Genomic DNA, 23553 nt, shown 5'->3' with positions numbered 1-23553 from the left:
CTTAGCCTCTTCTGACCCGGAGTCAGTGCTCTGAGCCACAGCCAGCAAGATCTTTTCCAAATGTGTAGCTGATCTCTGCTTCACAGCCCTCTGTGTCCCTCAAAACCAAGCCCTGCCGGCCTTGGGCCTGTGCTCCTGCCACAGGGCCTGCTTCTCATGCCTTAAACTCTGTAACTTCGTTGGCCCCAGAACCTGCGCAGGAGACATTTCTCCCACGCCTGCTCCCCCCATCCATCCCTGCCCCCTGTGCCCTGTCTCCCTAGACTTGGGCTCTACTGTCACCTCTGGGAATCCTTGCCTGATCCCCCAACAGCAAGCCAGGCCTTTTGTCCTGAGGCTCTCAGAGCCCTCACAGCTTGCTTCATGGCCTTGCCACATTTGTAAATGTATGTGTGTAGAATATTTGATCCCCTGCTAGACCGCAGGGAAGGAAGGGACCGTGCCTGTGTGGCTCCAAGGGGACTGAGTACCCAGCACGTAGCCCAGTGCCTGGCCCAGGGCAGGTAGGTGCTCAGTTAAACTCTGCTCCATAAACAGAGTTACTTGCCCCTGGTGGCTAAGTTGTCTCCTGGGGTCAGAATGGACTTATCTCATATATGTCTGGTGCACCGCACCTTCTGAAACTGAAAGGTCCCTCTTGCCAGTGTCTCTGTTGAGCTCTCCCCTACCCAGCCCTCCCAGTTCTCCAGCCTCAAGAAGTAACCATCACAGACTCGAGAGTCCCTGTGGACACCTTGCACCATGAGCCCCATAGGCTTGGCGGAGTCCGGGTGTCAGGCACCCAGCCTATTCCTCCTCCCCACAACCTCTCAGGTTGGTGTGAGTTCTGGAAAAGTCCTGCTTTTCTAGTCACTAGCTGCGTGGTCCTTTGAAAAACCCCAGAATACATGCTCTCACTGGGTCTCTCAGCGAGCTGACTGTGTGGATCCCGAGGCCCTCAGGGCCATGGCACCCACAGATGCGCAGGGAGGCTTCCCATGGGTGTAGTAGAGAGCGCCACCAAAAGAACAACCCAGAATTTATCTTTGAGTAGCACAGTCTCCTGACCTGGATTCTGCATAGCACTCACGGGTCCTGAACAGGGGGATAAAGAACCCCCAGGGTACTGAGTGAGAGTACACAGACTGCTGTGGGGGAGCTGGAGGCCCTGGTGGCCTTGGAACTCCCTGTTGTCATGGCCTAGGCATGGACATCTCTTCATCCTTCCTCCAGTGTTTACAGAGCCCATGCAAGTAACCTCTGTCCCTGCCTCCTCACAGAGCCTGGTGGTGCAGCTTGCCAGCCAGCAGTGTGTCCAGCGGGAAACTGCCAATCTGCTCTGCTCTTCTTTTCCTTCAGCTGTCAACTGGGGAGTAAAAGTGGTACCTACCTTGTGCTTGGACACTGTGTAGGCCCTGACCGTTTGCCCGGTACATCAGTATGTGCAAGCTCCTTATTCATCTGCTCTGGCTGTCCTAACGAAGCATAGACTGGGTAGGTTAAGAAAAGCAAATTTATTTTCTCACAGTCCTGGATGCAGGAAGTCTGAGGTCAAGGCTCTGGCCCATTCAGTCTCTGGTGAGTGCCCTGTCCCTAACCTGCAGATGCCACCTTCTCATTATGTCTCCGCACGGTCTTTCCTAGGTACCTGCTCCCAACAGGGAGAGAAAGCTCTCTGATGTCTCTTTTTATAAGGACACTAATCCTCTCAGATCAGGGCCCCCCACATTTATGACCTCACTTAACCTTAATTACTTCTTCACTCCAAATACAGCCACACTTAGAGTTGGGCCTTCAACATAGGAATTTTGGGTGGTTACATATATTCACTCTATAGACTCCTAGTAAGAATATTTATTTAGCCTTTCTGACCTTGGTGATAAATTGACCTGGCCTGTGTATAGCCTTTGCCCACTACACAGCTCCGTGCTGAGCCCCCTTTAAGGGCGGAAATCCTGTGTTTCCCAGCTCCAAGCTCCGGACTTGGCACAAAAGTAAATCCCTGCCAGTTCTGACATCTTTTCCCTAATGACTAAGGATGTTGAGTATCTTGTCATATCTTTTTGGCCATTTGTATATGTTCTCTGGAGAAACTCTTAAAACCGTGGCCCATTTTTCAGTTAGATTATCTTCTTGTTGAGTTATAAGAGTTCTTGCTGTATTGTCGATACTAGTCCATTCTCAGATGTGTATATATGACTTCCAGATATCTTCTTCCATTCTATGGGTTGTATTTCCTCTTCCTTGATGCTGTCCTGTAGATGTCCCACCCACTTCTGCCCTGCCCTCTCCCGTGGGCCTCCCTCTCCTTTCTGGGCCTCCTCCTCTTTCTTCCCTGTTCTCCTCTAGGGACTTGCACTTTTCTGGGGTCATAGGACCAGGCTCTTTACTGCTTTGAGGACATCCTCTCCCAGTGTTGCCAACAGGTCCTCACCCAGCCAGCAGCTTGACCTGCACCCAGACTGCGGTTGTCCCTGGGTTTGAGGAGCTCTGAGGCTGTGAGCTGAGCTGTGCCCATAGCCCCACAGCATGAGCGTGGGGCAAGGGGAGGGGAGAGCACCATACAGGGAGCACCCACTGCGTCCTCGGAGCTTCGCATGCACTAAACCATCCCATCCCCAGAACAGTGAAAAAACACTAGTCTCTACCCTGTCTCTACCCTGTGCATAAAATGCAGCCAGAATTTGCCATCCACCACTGTACTGCACATGTCTGATTTAGGGGCATATGTCTCCTAGCCCATTTGGTTAATGTCTACTCTGGGAGAGGCCCAGGGTCATTCAGAAATACTAGAGAAAGTGTTGGTACCGCCTCAGGACAAAGTCCCAGCACAGTGGCTACACAAGCTCTCTGACACTTCAGAAAATGCCCAACTTCTCCTGCTGCAACAAACCAGTCCACAACCTCAGCAGCTAAACACAGTTAAGGATCTGTTCTTGTTCACATCATGGTCTGATGTCAAAGCTGGTGGGGCAGGCTAGTGCATGCTGTCGGGAGCCAGCTCCTTCTCTGATCTATGGCTTTGCCAGACCCTCGGGGTCTTCTGCTGGACACGTCGAAGGTTACAAGGGAAGCTTTTGGAGGCCAGGCCACTCTTCGTCGACCAGAACTTGGTCACTTGGTCACTTCTAAGTGCCAGGAGGTCTCAGAAATGTCTGGTTATGATCTCAGGAGGAAAAGTCAAAATACTCTTGACTGTAGGGAGCCAGGCTTGCCCTAGGGCTCAGATGTGAATTTTAGCGACATGGCTTCCAGCTCTTCAAAATGCTGCCTCTAGGGTGGTGAGAAGTCCATTTCTTGGCTCTTTTGGCCCTGTTTCTGCCCCACGTTGGGGCCCAACTGAGAGGTTGAAGAGCATTGATTGTCCAGGACATGGTGGAGCAAAGCGTCAAGCTCACTTGGTGGCCATTGGGGTGGAATGTCCCCTTCCCCTTGCCCCACGCTTCTCTGGTTCCTTTATCCGAGCTCTGTAAATATGGGCTGACCTGGTGCTGGCTGCACGACTGCCCAGGGGCCTGGGCCCCATGTGCTGTGAGCCAGTGTTCTGGGGACTTCTCTTGTCTATCAGTGCTACTCTGGCATGACACACATACTTCAGTGGCTATGAGATTAAGTGATACATACAAACCTTTTATATTTACTTTTGAGGTTATGTATTTATGATAATGTGTATTAGGAAAAAAAAAATCACTGGGCTCCTGGGTGGCTCGGTTGGTTAGGCTGCCTTTGGCTCAGGTCCTGATCCCAGAGTCCTGGGACTGAGTCCCACTTTGGGTTCTCGGCTCTGTGGGGAATCTGTTTCTCCCTCTGACCTTCTCCCCTCTCATGCTCTCTCTCACTCTCTCTCTATCTCAGGTAAATAAATAAAATCTTTTTTTTTTTAACCGCTAACACTTAAAACCCATAACTTTTGCATAAATTACCACTCAAGATGAAGCTGATTTGGGGGCTTTACTGATATGGGGATAAAAGACACATGAGTCAATGAGTTTGGGAACATGACATGGGACAAAAAGGCTCAGCTGCCAGTCTGCCTTGATGGTTCCAGAGCTCACCAGCTGTATGACCGTCTGTACCTGTTACCTCCTCTGTAGCATGTCCCCATAATATATATATATATATACATATGTATACATATGTATATATACATATATATACATATACATATATATACATATGTATACATATGTATACATACATATATATACATATGTATATATATATATATATATTGGAGAGAGGGCAGTTAGGGATCAAATGATAACATGTTATCTGCTCACTAGGTACTAGTTACTAATGTCGTTACTAAGAAAACCATCATATCATTTAACCGTGCCAATAGTCCTGCGATCGGTGCTATTAACGCCATTGTACAGATGAGCAAAGAAAGGCTAAGAAGTCACTTGTCCAGCTAGCAGCAGGGCGAGGCTCTGAGCCCAATGTGCCTGACTCAGAAGCTAGGCTGTCCAAGGGGAGTCCAGTTCCAGCCTTTCCTGTGGGGCTGACTTAAGCATGCCACATCCCTCTTTGAGCCCGAGGCTCCCTGTGCGCCTGGAGCGGGGACCAGCTTAGTGCCCTGTGCAGGACCCAGCCTGCAGAACTTAAGGACTACTGCCCTCACATCAATCACTGTAGAAGCCTTTGCTTTTAAAAACAAACAAACAACTGGACAGACTGTGATCTGGATGCCTGCAAGCTTTGGCCCCCCAGATCCTCTGCCTGGCTCAGGAGTCTCACAGCTGTCTTTCGCCGTAACACCTGGTCACTCCCCTGTGGCTAGCCTTCAGACTCACTCCAGACCACAGACCACCGTTTGCCTATCTATTTATTCATCAGTCAGTGGACATCTCAGGGCTGAAAAGAATAATGCCGCCAAAATATTGCCATACAGGTGTTTGTGTGCCCGTGTTTTTACCTCTCTCGGTAAATGGGCAGGAGTAGAATTGTTAGGTCATATGGCAGGGGAATGGGAACCACATACGAAGCTTCCAAACTGCGGTCCAAAGCGGTTGTACTATTTAAAACTCCATGAGCAATGTGGGAGACTTCCCGCCTGTGCCGCCCTGTCATTGACACCTGGAACTGTCGGCCCTTTTCCTCTTAGCTCCTCCAGTTTGTACGGCGTGGTATTTCACTGTGATTTTCATCTGCATTTCCTGATGACTAATGATATTTAGTGCCTTTTAATGTGCTTTTGGGCCATTCCTATACCCTCTTTTGTAAAGGATCCGTTCACATCTTTCTTATTCTTTCCTTTTAATGGGTTGTCTTCTTATTATTGACCTGGAAGAGGGTTTTAAAAAATAGATCCTGGATTCAGGTTCTCTGTCAGGTATGTGTCCTGTAAATGTTTTCCCCAGCCCTTGACTTGCCTTTGCAATGAACATTTTTAATGGATATTGATACGTAGACTCTCAAGCTTCCCATCCTGGCCCTTACCTCCCTTTTGAGGGTTGGGAACCCCTTTACTAATTATTTCTGTCCAGCTGTGGGATAACTTTATCTGCAGGTAAAGAGGTGGAATGGCTTTAGGGCTTGCGTTTATGACTCTGGGATCAGGGGGTCTTGGCCCTAGTCCCAGCCTGGCTTATCCTTCGCCTCTGCTCTCTGAGCCTTGCTTTTCTGGCTTGGAAAATGGCAACATTGAATGCATTCTCGTTGGCTGGTGTGAAGATGAGAAGACATGAGGATTGTGACGCACCTAGGGAAAAGGCACAAAAGCCCCGTTGTGTCTGTTAGCATTCCTGTCGCTAAGACCCCTCAGCACCCAGCCCCACCACCCCAGCCCGTGCAGAACTGGCCGCACAGAGCAGCTTTCTTCTACCTTCTTTTGTTCTTCAACATAAAACATTATATTGGTTTCAGGTGTACAACATCATGATTCAATATGTGTGTATTGTTGCTCTCCTTCTTTGTACTGAAAACACCGCCTCCCTCCCCGTTACTCAGGCCAAAAACCTCGGAACCCCCTTTCCCCTCACTCACTTCCTGTTCCAGAATGGCTCCTGGATCATCTTTGTCTCTCTGTGTGGGCCCCCGCCCCAGTCAAGCCTCCTCCTGCTCTCCAGCGCTCTTGGACTCAACTCCTTACCAAGACGGTCCCGGTCTTCTGCCGACCCCATCTTGCGCTCCACACGCCACGGCCACCATTGCCAAAGACTTCCTTTCTGAGCCAGAAACCCAGGGCTCCTGGGGTGGCTGTTTGGGGGAGACCACTGTGTAAGGGCAAGGCTCAGCTGTCACTAGCTTCTTCTCTGGTTATAAATAACAGGCCCTATTCTTAGCCCACCAGCCGTCAGCTCTCCGCCTCTACCTTCCAGAGCCTCCGTCAGGGACCTTGGCTGTCCTTCTTGGAGACAGGCCATTCCTTGGCCTTTGGCAGGACCCATTCCTTTAATACGTGATCAGAAAATTCAATTATAAAACCAATTACTGATTTCCTGAGCTTTACAAGGGAGACATGAAAGTTTGATTAAGTTTGAATTCCTGTTTGGCCGGTTGCCAGCCAAGGCCAAATGGGCTTGTGGGAGATTTTTGTTGTTGTTGATCCTGTTTTGTTTTGCAGCGGCACTCTTGGGGTGGGGGGACGGTGCAGGGGTTTTGTGTTGTGGGTTCCCCCCACCACTGGCTGAGTAGCTGTTCCCTGTTGTGATGCAGGAGATGTAAATCCCCCAAAGACCCGGTTACCAGGGCGACAGGCTCCAGGGAACAGAGCTCAGCAAAACAAAGTCCTTCAGCTCTGAAGGGAGCAGCTTTGTTTCCCTTGTGGAGACTGGCTATAGTGGCCTCAGAAAGCAGCGTTCAAGGGCGCCCGCATCAGCAGGGACCCAGAAATGGCTGGCTGGTCACTTTTGAGTAGCTTCAGCAGTGCGGTTGGGCTCTGCCTGCTTCCAGCGCCTACCCAGGGGACACCCAGATGCCGAGGCCTAGAGTCCGAAAGTCGTCGAAAGACCACGCCTCTGCCCCAGGTGGTCACCTGTCCCCAGAACCTGCCGGCTGTCTGGCAGCTGCAGCCTCCCGGGCCCAGCGGCAAGGACCCGGGGCAGGGAGGGACTGGAAAGCAAAGCTTGGTCTCGTCCAAGTGGTTTTTCGGGGACTTCTGGAAAACTGCACAGAGCCTGCGGTAGGAGTTGGCCCAAGGCTCCAGGCCAGAGTTGGAGCTGGTTCTGGGACCCAAGTTCCTTTGCTGGGAATAGAACAGGAGGCTGTCAGTTCTCTGGAAGCCGTAACCATCCCAGAACTCTCCTACAAAGGGCGTGTTATCCAAAAGGTGGTGATGGAGCCCCACTCACCACTGTCCCCGCATGCCTAAAATGCCCCGGTTAGAGATGGAGCCCTTCAGATTTAAAAGGCTTTTAGGTCTCTAGGAATCCCAGTTAAAGTACTAAAACCCCTGGATCGAGAGTCATCTTCCAGTGATGATTAGCCATCGACCAACTGAGAAAACAGCCCTTTGGAAGTAGAGTTATGGGATTCCTTGTGCCCCGGGGGGGGAGGGGGCACATAAATTCTCCCTGCCTTCCCGCTTAGTCAAGGCCAGGCCCAGAAGTAACCCTTACGCCAGAAAACAGCCCACACCTCTAATGGTTCCATGGTGCCCCACACCTCACAAGGCACTCATACCCTGCCCTTTGTCCCTACTGCAGCCTCACCAGCCAGCCTGCCTTGACCCCCATTGCAGATGAGGCAGTGAGGCTCAGAGAGGTCAAGGGCCTTGCCCTGCATCACACCGATGGGGAGTCCAAATCCTGAACTTGGTGCCGGGACTTCGGAGTCCCACCCAGCCCTGTTCCCTGTTTCTTCTGCACACACTGACTCCAGCTGCGCAGAAGCCATGGGCACAGTGTACCCACTGTTTGATTGGCTTGTTTGTTTGTTTTTATAAGGTGAGAATTTTTGCTGAGGTTTGAATTTGAGGGTGTTGAGGGTTTTCTTCTTCTTCTTCTTTTTTTTTTTTTTTAAGTGAAACTGTTACAGCTTCCTGGTGGAGTTGTAATTAGGAAATTCTGGGTTAGTCAGCTCGGCAGAATTGACAAATAACCAGGCAGTGCTGGATAGAGTACTTTTTCCCTCCTTAGAATTCCAGGTTTTACCAAATTGGGGGGAAGGAGTTGTGAAGACGAAAATGTGTGCAGCTGTGCTGGGTCAGGGAGGACAGATTCCCTCCTTTATGTACAACTAGACAATAAAAATGTAGTTATCTTCGTATAGGGTGATTTTCTGTATGTGTAGACATGAGGCAGTATGGGAGACGTGGGGAGAAACAGGTGAAGGGGAACCCATGTTGGGGTCCAGGCTTTGGCAAGAAGAGTCTTAGGAGCCCGCATGTGCCTGCACAGGCCCCACTGTCACCTCCCCGTCAGCTTGCACTAATGAGTGACCGTGCTGACGGCAGGGCAGTGACCAGCTACCCTGTAAAGGGAGACTTGTGCCAGACCCTGTTGCTTCCATTATTACTGTGACTGACCTGCTTCACTGTAATAGTGATATATCTGTTTTCATATGACTCCAAAAAATATGTAGCCTGTTCAGCCCATGATTGCCAAGATACTAGAAGTCCCAAATCAGGACTTAACTTTTTTCAGAAGTGAGTCAAGTAAAAAACAACAACAACAAAAACCCACTGTGCACTGAAGGGCAGAGTTGGTACACAGATCAGGCAGGACTTCTGAAAGCAGGACAGAGAGGACTGAAGTCCAGGAACGCTCACCTGCCCAGAGGAGCGTGCTGAGTCTGTGATCATCCTCATTTTACAGATAAGGCTCAGAAAGGGTGAGTGCCTTGCCCGTGATCACACAGCTGATAGATGACAAGAGACCAGGACCAAGCCCCAGCCCCGTCTGACTCCAAAGGCAGGCCAGCAGCCCCAGGGTGGTTCAGAGCACACAACGCAGGTGAACCTTCTCATCTTTACTTCCGAGGTGAAGCCCCTTTCTTGGCTGTCTTGGGAGAAACAAGGCTTTTCTGCTTCTTTACGGAAAGGTTAATTGAGGTGAACCCCACTCTGGGGAAGTGGGGCCCTGGGCCTGCTTCCTCCAGTCAGCATCTAATTCTCTCAAAGAAAGCCTTTTCAGAAAGGGCCTGGTGCGGCCGCTGCATGTGACCACAGCCGCAACTGCCCCGTTGTCCCCGGGGCCAGCGGTCCCAGCTCCGGCCCACCAGTGCCCCGTGCCTCCCCTTCTCTTCTTCCAGGGCCCCTCCCAGCGCTTCCTTTTCTTCTTTCATTCTTGTCTCTGAATCACTTTTTCCAATAAGCTGTCTACTTAGTCTATCAAATAACTCCGGGAATGATTTCTGAAAGCCTCCCCCTGAGAACTGAAGCCTCAGAGTGGGAAACGCGTTTATATTTATGTAGCACCAAGACTTGAGAACGTTATTAAACTTGCATGGGGACCCGGCAAAAGAGCCTCCTCCAGCAGCATGGATTATGAGGGCCTAGCATCTTCAGCAGATGGGGACAGTCAAACTGGCAACGTGGCCGGGTTTCTTGCTCCACTGGGAGAAACCAGCCCCGTTTCCCGGGACCCCAGACAATCAGCACAAAGCTTGCAGCTTAGAAACCATGTGCATCCCTGTGTTTTATGACTGGCCAGGTTCCTAACCAGAGATTCTACGGCTGTAACCCCCAAACAAGAGGAAAATTGCAGTGTGCATGTGTGTGTGTGCACTCACACACATGCATTTGGATGTGTAGATATGGCGCGTGTGGTTTTGTGTATTTTGGGCTGTGTGCTTTCTCAAAGGAGAGAGCCTCTAGCTTTCTCAAAGACCCTTTGGAGGCGCCACTTATAATCCTGAAAATGTTCCATGAAAGACCTACTATGTGGAGTGTGTAGGAGGCTAGCTGAAGCCTTTGAGAAGAGTAATTCTCGTGGAAATTAGAGCTCAGAGAAGAAAAACCAGCAACTAAGGACAACAGCCATACTGTGCTCTCACAATGGAAAGGATTGAAAGAAGCAGGTGCAGGGAATGGGGGGCTGCTTGAAGTCAGGGTGGGAGCCACCTGGCTTCTGCTGCGGCTAACCTCTGCTGCTGTCACACTGTCCATACGGCTTATATTCATCCCTGGATCCTTACGACACCCCCAAGAAGTTGGAACTATTGAGCAGATTGGGCTGCTAGGGCTGGGTGAGGTCACACAGTAGTGGCAGAGCCCAGACCAACCCCACCCTCCAGCTGTCTCACTGGGTAAAATACTCACCTCCAGATTCCAGCTTTCTCATGTGTGAAATGGGATGATTCCCTCTTTGGCTTATCCCAGAGAAGCAAAAAGAATATCTTTTAGGGGCGCCTGGCAGGCTCAGTCAGTTGAGCATGCGACTCTTGATCTTGGGGTTGTGAATTCAAGCACCAGATTGGGTGTGTAGAGATTACTTAAGTATCAGAAAATAATCCCCCTGCTTTTGGCCCGGCAGCGCCTAATGGAGCTTAATACGTGTCTGTGGCAGGACCATAGGTGTCCCTGTGTTTTCCTGGACGGTTTCAGGGCTCCCAATGAACCACCAAGGAGAGGAGTTCTACCTAAGCCTCATTTTACAAATTAGGGTCTGACCGTCGCCCACTAACTCGTGGGGGTTCCCAGGCATCTTCAGTGTCCGTTCCAGAAGCACGGCCCCTGCCCCCACTGATTGTCTGGGGACCTAGTTCTCCCTGGCCCACTCGCCACCCAAGTGGCTCTGTTGAGCGTGAGGCCACATCCCCCTGGACTGCCCAGTGCCCTGAAGTCAGTCTCTGCGGCCATAAGAGCCCAGGCCAGCTGATGCTGACCGTGATCGGTACCGGCCAGTGCGGCAGTGCTAACGCTCTCAGTGCTACAGGGGCCTAGAACATGGAGCTGTGGGCCCCTGAGCAATGCAGTTGATGGAGGGTTTTCCATTTTGAGCCCCCGGGAGTATGACGGGACTGTGTAACACACTTCATGACGTCCATTGAGGTGACTCGGTTGTGCCTTTGAAGATCAAGGCTCTTCCAGAGGACGTGCGGTAGAGCCAATAGCACAGGTTTGGGGGATTGGGAAGATCTAGACACGCTCCAGCACTAGCTTCCAGCTCGGAGATCTCTTAGCCTCCATTTCCCTTGGCCTTGCTCTCGGTTGCTTATCCAGGGGAGGAAGAGGCAGGCAGGACCATGTTTCTGCTGACTCTCTAAGCACTTACCACAGAAGCAGGTGATTTTTTTTATTATTGCTTTGTGTGTTTCTGTGTGTAAAGAGAGATTGGCAGTTTTTGGTTTGGGGTTTTTTTGGTGTTTGGTTTTTTGGGTTTTGTTTTTTTTTTTTTTTTTTTTTGGCTATTGTGATTTTTCTGTTTTGTTTTGGTGAGTTATTTTTAGCTAGACTCCTGACTTAAACTTTTTTTACTGTGCATTTCTTCCAAGTGGAACACAGCTCAGCCATTGCACATGATTGAAGGGTTTAGCACTTGACTACAGTAACTCACTTAAAACCCACAGCACGCAGTGAGGTGCTATTATCATCCCCATTTTACCAATGAAGACAGAGAGGCTAAGAAGACCTGGTCTCCAAGGGCAGGTTCGGCTCCCAGTGTTGCTGTCTGGAAAACCTGAGCAGTCTTCTCAGTGTGCTCAGGATCTGCTGCTTCTAGCCCCACTGACACCACCACACCACGCCCATCCCCGGCAGTCTGCAGTTCTCAGGGACACCAGGGCCAGCACCAGCAGGCTGAGGTTCCCTGGGCCCCGGCTGCTTGGCATTGCCTCTCCCACAGCGGTGGAGGGAGGCGGATCCACCACCACCTGCTCCTCCCCCTACCGCCAAGCCCCACTTCCCCCTTCCTGGCTAGTCTGAGCTTGCCCCCACCTCCATGCTGGGAGCTACCAGCTAAGCCACCATTGACCCTGTAGCCTTGAGCCAGCCCCTTCCTCCCTGTGCCTCGCTTTCCCAACTTGCATGATGAGGGAGCATAGATAATTGCAGTGAAATCCTTTTTTCCTCTCTGTGGCCTCACTTCTGGCTCTCCCGCCGCCCTCCTGTGGCTTTCCACCACACCCAAAATAAAAGTCTACCCCCTTTCCATGGTCAGTGGTGCCCTGCGTGCTGGGGCGTCTCACACTGGCTGCTGCTCAGAAAGGGCCTCGAGCACAGCCCGCCTGCCCGCCGCCTGCCCACTTCCCGCCCTGCCGATGACCATCACTGTGTGTATCCTTTCCTCCCCTAACCTGCGTCCTTAACTTTAGATGTACGCCTTGCCCTGACATTTCCCTTTTCTTCCATGCCCCCAAATTATTAAAAACAGCTGCTTCTAATTAATTGAGTGAATCATGGAAAAACACTTTTTTCCTATCTATAAATAATTCCACCTCAAATTTTTCTGGGAGAATAAAATGCTGTGGCCAACGTCCATCCAGCACACACCCAGAGCATATCATCTAGCTTCCCAGCTTTAGTTCATGGACCTCCCAGTGCCATTTCTGGAACTCCCCCCAGCCTGAAACAGGACCGCTGAGGGCCAATCAAGGTGAAACCCATGGAAAAGGGCCACAGGCGTCATAAGGAGCCTTCAACTACTAATTCTGCCACTTCCGGGCAGTTTCACATGACTTCAGCCCCACCTTTTGGGTGGCCAGCTCTGTGCTCTGGTCCATGGCTGCAGGGGGGTGCACCAAGAGAAGACACAGCTCCTTCCCCAAGAGGGGAGCACAGTCTTAAATTCCAGACTGATACAACGAAGCCAATTCAGCAGCTGACTGTGCTCCAGAGCCCAGGATAGGACCCCAGAAGAGAGCCAGGAATGAAAGCTGGAGCAGAGCCTTCCCAGAGCAGACCCTCCACCGTCACGTCCTGGGGCATGAAATGTGCTATGGGCACACCCAAGGAACCCTCTCTTACATTTACTGCAAGGTGCTGTACAGATGCCATCATTTTCTAGAACACGGGCAAGGTTGGGAAGCCCAGCCTAGAGGCAGCAGAGCTGCAGTTGGCATCTTAGGTGGCAAGGCCTTGGGTGAAACTTTCACCCTCTGGGGCCAGAGAGCCCTTCGTGATGGTAGAACTTGTTAAGTGCTTGCCTGCCAATTGCAGCATTTTGGAGTGAGATGGTACCAGTGACCTCAGATATGATCACATTCAAAGAGAGGCAGAGATGGGTTGTGTGGGCTACCATTGATCCCAGCCCTTGACTCCGGCAGCCCCAGCTTATCTGTCACAGCACTGAGCCTCTCCTGACTCCTCTCAGGTTACCAGTGCCCCCAGGGGCCAACAGCTCCATCAGAGTTGGTCCTCAAGTTGAAGCCAGCTTCCCACCTCTGGTCAACCCGGTACAGCTCCCTTACATTACAGAACGCAGCAGAGGAAAGCAACCTGGAAGGCCGCTGCAGGGAAACTACCTCTTTATGCCCCAAGTCTCCCAGCTGCCTGGTAAAATGCTTTTTTACTCTCTACCTACCAAGTTCATCTGTTCAGCAAATGTTTACTGAGCCCCTGAGGTGTGCCCAGCTCAGTGGTATATCCTAAATGCAAGGAGTCTGGTGTCGCAGGAGCTCAGGGTCCAGGGAAACACGTATCCTAGAAGGTGGTAAGAGCTACCTTCAGTACCACCCTTATTTGGGGCTGGGGTGTGAGGCTGAGATCCCGCCATCCCAGACTTCAGTGAGCCCCTTGTCTTTGCCTCACTTGATTCTCAGGGACGTGGCCCATCAGCTGGACACCTGTGTTCTGTTCTCTCCTTGCTCAAGTCCTTGCCCCCAGTTCCAGTCTTGTCTCTAGGGATAACCAAGACGTGTGGCCGTCCCAGGCAGGCAGAGCACTGGTCCCTCTTCAAGCTGGTCCTCTCGAAGTGTTCGTCCTTTATTCGGCAGATCCAGGGAGAGACTAATTTTCTATTAATGAAAATGTGTTTCTTTACTGTTCAAAATAAGGGCTCTATTAGATGCACTGAACATAACATGACTTTTTTTTTTTTTTTTTTTTAGTTTACATTAACTTTTTGGGACCTGAGCCCATGTGGACATAACTATAGAGTTAGGCTCCAAAGTTGGTCTACAAGTTCCTTATCTCTCTCTCTCTTTTTAATGCTGGCAAACATTCTCCACTTTAGTGAAGTTCACGTTCTTTCTTCAGTTTCCATTTACAGGACAGGTCTCCCCCACTATGCAAAAACAGAGCATTCTTATGAAAACTTTTGTAAGCAAAGACATAAAGCAAAGAAGCAATTACTATTAATTTATATGGGAAAAATTTTGAGCATTTGCAGACCCCCAAAATAACCTTATTTTCAGGCGTTTCTGATCCCTTGAGATGCGTCTTGCTAACGGGTACACAAAATGAATGGCAATAGCACGGGCTCAGAGACACCTTCAAAGCTATGGCGGCTGAGATGCAGGCTGCAGTCTCCAGGGAAGGAGCCTGGGGGGGCCGCTCTCGCTCTCTCCTCAGGGTTCGTGTTGCCTCTGTCAGGGCTCCCTGCAAAAGAAATGCTGAATGCTGATTTTGCTTTGTGCCTTTTTTGTTTGTTGGTTTCTGTAAAAGTGAAAATCCTCCTCGGATGACTTCTGGTTAGAGAAAACAGGTGCTAACATGGGTCTTTCGTAAGAGAGAAGTGGCATAACATAAACTTTCGAAAAGCGGAGGATCCCTATGTTCCAAGCCAGACAGTCTCTTCAGAGGAATATCAGAGGGTTTGGAATTGAGAGGAGAGCCCCAACCCCTTCACCCTGCAAACGGCCCTGGCCTGGGCATGACTCAGGTGCAGAACCTCTCTGAGCGCCCATCTCGGACTGGCTGCGAACGGGTGCATGTGCATTCCACACACAGATGTGGTTGTCATTGCTCAGCTGGCAGAGGGAGGCCCTGCGGAGGAGGCTGCCTCCCTCTGCTGGAGTGGGGCCAGCACACTTGCCTGCAGTTGCCCTGGAGATGTCCAGGACAGGTGGGGGTCACCTGGCATCATATTTCCATTCATACCTGCGGCGTGTTGACTCATCACTGGTCTGTCCCCTAACCTCGCTTCCTTCCCCACATTTCCTGTTGAGCTGAGCAGTGACCTTGAGGGTAGGCTCTGGGTGGTCCTTTCTCTGCTTTCTTGCCCCACCTTTCGCTCCTTGTGCTATTGGGCCTCCCAAGGACGAGGGGGTGGCACCTGGTATCCATCTCCACTTATAGCCTAGAATTCATTCATTCCGCAAGCAGCACCTCGTGAATGAACTAAATGGGCAACAGGGCAGATGCGGCCCTGCCCTCTTGGAGCTCACCATCCTTCTAGGAAGAGAAAGAGTCACCGAGGAAACAAGTATACATAATTACATGTTGTAATAAGTGCTATTCAAGAAAAGAAGACTGTCAAGGGAACAGCAAGGAGCACCTGCTTCAGAAGGGAAGGGTGTGGTCAGGCAGAGCTTTCTCTAGGAGTTATATTTAAACCGAGACCAGAAGCCCTTGCTCAGGCAGTACATATACGAAACTGAGATAGGAAGAAGAAACAAGGAGCCAGTCTTGCAGACTTGAGGTAGCAGGAGGAGCTGTACAAAGGCCCTGAGGTGGAAGTGATCTTGCACGTGTGTTGCAAAGCCTAGAAAGGGGGCAGGGTGGCCTGCAGGTGGTAAGTGAGGGCAAGGGTGCCTCAGGATGAGGTTTAAGAGGAGGCAGGACCCAGATCCTGCACTGCTTTGTGGGTAGAGTTCAGAATGATGGAGGGAGAACCCCTGCTTCCAGCCCAAAGGAGAGCCCATTCTTGGAAGCTGTGTTCATTTGCTAGGCCTGCCTAAACAAAATGCCAGAGACTGGGTGGCATGAACAATAGGACTTTATTTTCTCACAGTTCTGGAGACTAAAAATCTGAGATTTTAGTGTCATCAGAGGTGATTTCCACTGAGTCCCCTCTCCCTGGCTTGTAGATGTCCGTCTTCTCCCTGTATCACATGGTCTCCCCCCGTGTGTGTGTCCTAATCTTCTCCTAAGGACGCCAGCCATAATAGATTAGCTCCCAATCTGAAAACCTCACTTCAACTTAATTGCCCCTTTAAAGAACCCCCCGACCACCAAGTACAGTCACATTCTGAGGTACTGGTTGGTTAGGGTTTCAATACATGAATCCAGCGGGGAGGGGGGACACCATTCAGCCCATGATGGGAGACTTCCCTGGTGTGCTCCTTGAGAGTAGGTTGGGGTTGTGGATCAGCGTTTGTAAAATGCCTCGGGAGCCTGGAGGAGATCCATCCTAAGCAGCCTGCCCTCTCTTGGTCCAAGGAGATGATTAGTATGGTCAAGGGCGTCAAAGACTTCATGGCACCAAACTGAGACTTTCTTACCCACGACTACTTAAAATCCTTGAAAGAGAATTAGAAACCTCCCAGGTGTGTAACTCAGTGGCATAATATAGGGTCCCCATTGGCCCACACTTTGGGGACGTTCCTTCAAGCACGTGGGGCAGGGCAGCCGGCGGGGGCAGGAAAGCGAGTGACAGCCTGAGTGAGGAAGGGGCTGGGCCCCCAGATGAGTGGCCGGGTAAAAACTGACCCGGGACAGTGCTGGCCGAGCCAGCCAGCCTCTGCAGTGTTCCATCCCAACCCCTAGCAGAGCCCCTTGCCTGGCAGAGAGGTCTGGAAGGTGTTATGATGAATTAAACCGAGGAAAAACCCTCAACAGATATCCCAGGGAAGCTTGCAGATCAGTGTGTTCAGCCTCCTGGGGAGCCGGGGAGTGTTGGGGGGAGCAGCTAAGGCCAGCGGCTGGAGGATGGAGGTGCACACAGCCCGCAGATGGGCCTCACGTTACCCCCTGCCCCCGCCTTATGCTGAAGGTAAAAATAACTACAAGGGGAGAAATGTCCTAGAGAAATTACCTTGAAATTCGGAAAACATGAAGCCTGGCTCCATCTAATTAAGATGACATTTTGCAAAGGGGGGGTTAGGGAGAGGCCTGGGTGGCATTTTAAATTGCAAGCTGATTGTGCAGCCTCTCTAATTTTGGTTCTGAACAAAGTTTCCAATTGGAACAGAGGACCGACTTCAAAGGCATCGCCTACCGCTGGCCAGGCAAAGGGAGTGAAAAGAGCAGCATGGGGCCTCTGGGCACAATGTGGCTGGGACTGGAGCAAAGGCTTGGGGCCGCAGGGGGCCGCAGCCCTCGGGAGCCTACTGCGCCTTTTAGGGGATCAGTGGACCCGCTCCTGGGAGGAGAGCTAATTGAAGCAACGGCCTTGCCCTTGAAGAATGAGCTTTTGTCCAGCCTGGGCCATCTTAGGGGCACTTACTGGGCAGAGCTGTGGCCTGGGCTGGCTGTAGGCATCACCCCGCCCCAGTCTCCCCCTGTGCTATAGAAACAGGCCTGGTTCTTGTGTAATAGCCCCCAGCATCCTCTTGGGGAGGGGTCACTGCCTCCTGGGACTCCTCCCTGCCAGCCTCTAAGCCCCAAAAAGGTGGACAAGGCCCGCCCCTTCCCTCCCAGATTCCTGGAAGAGGCAACACCAGGCCCTTTCAACTTGGAAGGTGGAGGGTAAGCTCCCGAGTGGGAGGGCTAGGGGCCAGCTGGCCCAGGGAGCCACCCAAAATGCAGGATATCGTTCTGCTTTCTGGACAGAGTCACTCCAGGTATGATGCGCAGGATTCCCTCAGAAGCTCCTTTGTGCCCCTCCTTTTGCGCACCCTGGGTTAGCTCACAAAGACCGCTTGACCAGGCCGACTCTCTCATATTGCCGATACCCCTCTCTATGCACGCATGCACACCCACACGGCATGCTTTAAGCCATGCCCGGTTCCCAGAGCACACCCATCCAGACCCTGGGTTCTCACGCACCCTGGATAAGAACACAGCGTGGGGAACACCACCATTTATAGTTGAGGAAACTAAGTCACGGAGTTGAAATGATGAGCCCTTGGAGGCCAGATCCTGGCATTTTCCACAGATCCAGTGACCTCATACCCCTTTCTCCCACTTACTTCCCCTGACTTGTCCCCCGCCCTCCTGATCACCCACCAGGGTCTCTGTGCCATCCATTTCCTCCGCTCTACATGTCCCTGTCTGCAAAGGTCGCTACCCAATTCCTTCGAACGGAGGGCGGCAGGGTGGTGAGGGGGCTAAGAGGCAGGGGGTAATGGAATGAGCTCCAGTAGGGCAGCCTTGGTTCCAAAATATGGGAGCTGTGGAGGGCTGAGGTGTGAATAAATGCTTTCTTGACAGTAGATTAAAGAAACAGTCTGGAGGCCAGGAGACTGGTTGGGCTAGACCCCTGCTGTCATCCACAGGCAAGAGTGACCTTGCAGGGAGATTGGGAGGGTCTGAGTTCAGACCTTTCTCGGGGCAAATGACAGTTCTTGGGAATCAGACTGGCTGGAGGAACAGAACAAGGGAAGAGAATGGAGCTGGCTTTGGGGTCTCTGGCTTGCGTGACCGGAAGCACAGAATTACCATTGCACAAGGGCCATGTGTCCCCGTGGAGTGGCGTGGGCATTCCTGGGGCCGTTCCTACAGACCAACAGCTTTCATTGGAGGACTTTTATGTATTAAATTAACACACAGACCTCTGATTTCATGGAGGTTATTGTTTAGGATAAGCTGATTATTTAAAATGAGTCCATTTGAGGCCATTTTTAAAAATTAAGGAAATAGCCACGGTCATGTGCTACTTTGGCAGCCATCACAGGACTGAGACGGGAAGGAAGGCAGTGATGGAGACAGTGGCCCAGGAACCCAGGCGCAGGGGAGAGGGTGGGATAGACTGGGAACATGCCGAGCCAAGTGGAGGAGCCAGTAAACCCACCAGAGGTCAGGTGGAGCCACTCGGCAGCCCCCTGCATAGAGGAGGATCCTCTGACGTCCCATCCAGGGAGAAGGCGGCTTACAAAAGCAAGAAGGTGTTTGAGGACTGAGCCCTCAGCAACTTAAATGTTGGGTGGAGCGACAGAGGCCCACATAGGAGACAGCCCACAGTGGACTCACATGACTTAGAAGACAGCGCCTTGACCAGGAAGTAGCATCTACAGGGCCCAGCATCCGGAGAGAGGAGAAGTGAGCAGACAGCAGCAGGGGATGGGGAGGGCAGTGAAAGCCCCCGCCGGAGGTAGGCAGGGAGGTGGCAGGACAAATGGAGGAAGCAAGGAGGACGGAGGCTTGCAGGGGGCATTGGTGTCAGGGATGGGCTTAGGATGGGAGGCCAGAGCATGGTGTAGGTGGAAGCTAGAGGGAGAAAGAAGGCCCCAAGGGAGGAATGGTGGGGGAGGGGGTCGGAGGTTCAACAGAAGTGGAGTCAGGACCACTTTTTCAGAAGGTCAGGTCTTAATCCACATTAAGGAATGAAACCCATAGTGGTTTTCCTTTTGGGGGTTTTGTGGAGTTAAATTGGTGGCTAGATGAGGGCTCAGAGGCCTGTTAAGGGGCAATACTAGATTTGGATTCAGTGGCTCCCTGGAAGGCGTGGTTCTCCCCTGGCCCCCATCAGCATACCAAGAGAAGGGTCCTACAGCCCCTGCTTGGGGGGCACCCACCTCACTGGAGGGGAAATGCCCGCTTAGCCATGAAGCTGCTGGGGACAGGTGGGCAGGATGGGTGTCCCTTCCTCCTTCCTTCTGTCTTCCCTGCTGGCCTTGGTGCTGGGCACTTACCTTCACGCTCCCCTTTAAGAGGACATTGGCAGCCAGGACACCCGAAGTACCCATGACAACAAAGCTCCTTAGCAGGCCAGAGGCCCTGATTCTCCTGCATCTGTGTCTGAGCAGTTTGGGCAGTCATCTCAACAAAGTTGAGGCCACAAGTTGGCTGGTGGGGGTGGGGAGATGGGGGCATCCATCAGGACAGAAAAGCAGGTGCCCTGTCCCTTCCAGTGAGAATGCCACACACTCCTTGGAACCTGCAACCACCGGTGAGCTCATTCCCTCGTGGAACCAAAACCAGGGAACAAGGAGGGAGGCTGAGACAGAGAAGGAAACAGGAAGTCTGTGGCCCAGGAGACCTGGAGCCCAGGGTGTGCCCACCCCCACCCTGTGCTGTCCCCAGGAGGCAGTGCACGCTCCCAAGAAATCTGGGTGATCCTCCAAACCTCACAGAACCTCAACCCAAGGCCCTGCTGGTGGGAAAGAGTCAAAGCCAGGCAGAATGGGGGATGTTCCCAGCCTACCACCTAGGGCTCGGAGCCGGATTCATTGCCCCCCTTCCGAGTCCCAAGGACACACTGGCCGGGTGCTTGCTTTATGCTGCTTGCTTCAGGAAGCTGCTTCCCAAGGGGAGGAAGTGGGCAGACCTTAGCTAGCATGCTGGACGCACATGTTGATTTCTATATCAGTAGTTCTTAACATCAGTGCATATTAGAAAAAGATAAAAACTGGCACACTTGGGTGACTCAGTCAGTTAAGCGTCCGACTCTTGATTTCAACTCAGGTCATGGTCTCAGGGTCGTGAGATGGAGCCCCACGTTGGGCTACGGGTTCAGTGTGGAGTCTGCTTGAGATTCTCTTGTTCTCTCAGTCTCTCTCTCTCATTCTCCCCCCTGCCTCTCCCACGGCTTGCGAACCTGCGCATGCACTCTGTCTCTCTCTCTCTCTCTCTCTCAAATACATAAATAAAATCTTTTTTTAAAAAAAACTAACCTATAGAATATACTTCTGAATATATTATTGTTAGTGATACTACATTTCCTTTCTCTTAAAATAAGTTTAAGTAGGCATAAGTCCAAAGAAAATCATGAAGTCAGTTGTGGCACAGGTGGTATCCAAACCCAGCCGAATTTTCACATCATTTTTGAGCGCCTGCTGTGTACCCCGCAGGGTTCTGCAGATGCAGTGGTGAACGAAAGTTATGCCTGTGGCAGGTATGTGAGTGGCTGAGGCCCAGGAGGCGCTGCTCTGGGGCCTCCTTTCCTGTTTGCAGGGGAGAGGAGCGGGATCACAGATTTTTTTGATATTCCAGAGAACAGGCCTCTGCCCTTCTGCGGCCGGCTTCTTGAGAGGGCACTCTGTTTCCTGTCCAGGAAGCAGGAGAGGAGGAACAATAGCAGGACACAGAGACAGGGCACCCCTGGCTCCTCTCACGATCATGCCCGGCGTTTCCTGGCTCAAACGCAACAGAAGGTTCTTTCCTGCCCATCTGATAGTCTAGGGCAGGTGCTCCGGGTGGGTGGCTCTCCTCCGCGTGGTGATTCATGGGCCAGCTCTTTCCATCTTATGGCACTACCGCCGCCCAGGACTTTGTCATCACGTGCACTCGGGGACACGGTTACATCTTGGGAACCTTGGCCGACAGGCGACGCACTTCACTTTCATACTTCATCGACTCTAGTTCAGTTACAAGGCAGGTGGTGGCCTGCAGAAGGGTCTCTAACCCAGCGGCCACGAGAGGGCTGAAACTAGGCCCACCTTCCCCGTGCCAGACTGTGTAGCATGGAGGAAAGAACTCCTTTTTCCTAACCCTGACAAAGGTGCTGTGGGACTGGCTTCTACCCTGGCTGGGACCAGAGCAGAGGACGTGGGAACGGAGAGAAAGGAGACAGAGGGACAGAAGAAAGCAAGAGTGGTCTGGGAGGGGAGAGGAACCTGAGCCCAGGAAGCATCAGATGGCCTCCTTTGAGGCCCTGCCATTTCAGATTGTGAGGGCTGGCTTGAGCCCCTGCACACCTCGTCCCACAGGGGTAGGGGTGTTCCACGGCCCACCCTCTCCTCAGTGAGCCCCGTGCAGCAGACTTGAGCCTCAGGCTCTGAGTCCCCTGACCACGCTCCCATGCCCAGGTCTGTGCAGCTAGGACCTTGTCCTTCCCCCATGCCCTTGATCACCCAGGGTCAATGTCAGGAAGATGAGGACAGCAGGGCCTCAAGGGAGGGGAGGCCATGTACCCTGGTCCCACGCCTTGGAGAGAGCCTCTGAGGTGGCACCCAGGATGGAGCAGCTCTCATCCCCCTGGCCCCGAGCTGCCTGCAGACCCCACGGGGTGCGGCGCTCCATCCTCCCCTCCCTGCTGACCTCACATGAGGGACAGGCCGCCTTCACCCAATTCCCAGCCTCCCTGCCCCCATGCTCCTGTCTCATGGCCAGGCACTGGGGGCCCGGGAGCCGGCCTCCGGCCTGGTCCCACCGTGCCTTCCGCCTCCTGCCACCCCCAGGGTGGCCCACTGGCACTCGGCCCGGCCCAGCTGGGGCACAGCCACAGCTGCCACTCTGCCTCTCCAGTGTTTTGGTTGACGAGACTATTTGTTACCCTTGTTTTTGACCACCTGTTGCCATCCCACCGCCTCATGTGTACACAGTGCCAGCGTCAACACGCTAACACTGGGTCCCGGAGTGGGCACCGCCTGGGAGCCCTGTCCCCTTAGCGGTGGGGCTCAGGGAAGCCCAGGGGGGCAGCCTTCCCAGACCCCGCCCTCAAGGAGAAGCCGGGAGACCAGGACTCCAGCAGGCGGGTGCCGCCCCCAGGCTTGCTGGGTGACCTGGGACAAGGCCCCACCTCCTTTACCCAGGCCTCAGTTGTGCCCCCAGAGCATGACGTGGGAAGCAGGGCTGTGCAAACTCTGGAGCCAGAGAGCTGGTGTTCGAACTCCAGCCGCACCAACCTGCCGGCTGAGTGACCTTGGGCCGTCTCACAGCCCATCCGACCTCTGGTTTGTCTCTTTATAAAAGGACCAAACGGTAATACTTACGAACATTAAATGAACTAAAGTCCACGGGAGTGCTCGCTAAATACTGGCTACTGTGGTTATGTCTCGGGGCCCCTCCTTGGCAGGCATGTCCATGAGTGTGTCTCTGTGTGGGGGACGGTATTGCCAGCTCCAGTGCTCACCCTGGACACAGCAGTAGCCGGGACTTGCTGATCCTCTGGACCCGGTTGGTTTGGCCTGCCCTGGGTTCTCACCCCAGAGGTTCCTCCTGAACCCCAGCGCTGGCAGCTGTCCACCACCACTGGCAAAAACTTGAAATTCTCCATTTTCTAACCGAGAGGTATTGGCTGTGGCTCTGTGTCCCACCTCTCAGCTCGCGGGGGTGTGTGACTCAGTCACACTTATGTAGGTGAAACCCTCATCAGCTCCCTCTTACCCTGCTCGGGGAGCCCCTATGCCCGGGGTGGGAGGTGCTGGCTGCCCTTCTGTGCAATGAGACGGTGTGAGTGCGGAGAGGGGACGGTGGACAGAGTCACTACGTTTACTAACACGGCTTCGCCGAGTCAGAACGTGATTCCTTCCTCTCGGTCAGCCTGCGAAGCTCGAGAAGAAAGTCTCAGGCTGGTGCTAGTATCCCCTTAACACCTCTGAACTCTCCCCCTTGTTAACAAAGACAAAACGACTCCAGGCCAAAAGCCTTCAGCAGGCAGCCGGATCCTGCGAGAACTTAACGTTAGTGTCCGCTTTCGCGGTCGTCGTTGTTCTCATGGGTGTCTAACGTTTTTGAATACTTCACGCAGGCTTTTCATTGACTGTAAGGATATGAAGTTTATAAAGCACAAAGATGTGTCCAAGAAAATTAATAACTGGTAGTCATAGATGAAACAGGACTTTTGTAGAAGTTATAAAGATGCTAAGGGAGAATGTTTGAGAAAGAATGATCTGGTCTAGTGGTTCTCAAACTTTGTGGTTTGGGGGCTCCTTTAAACTCTTAAAAAATTATGGAGGACCCCAAATTTCTTTTTTTTTTAAAAGATTTTA

The 23553-nt window shown here is 52.3% G+C and overlaps 1 protein-coding gene across 2 annotated transcripts in view; it reads left to right on the top strand.

Moving 5' to 3' along the window:
* The window catches only part of GNAO1 (G protein subunit alpha o1), a 164241-nt gene that overhangs the window by 101905 nt on the left and 38783 nt on the right, over window positions 1-23553 (top strand). The gene's annotated exons all lie outside the window — the stretch shown is intronic.

Source organism: Mustela lutreola, chromosome 16 (genome assembly GCF_030435805.1).
Source record: "Mustela lutreola isolate mMusLut2 chromosome 16, mMusLut2.pri, whole genome shotgun sequence".
Classification (NCBI taxonomy): Eukaryota; Metazoa; Chordata; class Mammalia; order Carnivora; family Mustelidae; genus Mustela; species Mustela lutreola.
Note: the sequence above shows the minus strand (reverse complement) of the source record. Positions and strands in the feature narration are given on the sequence as shown.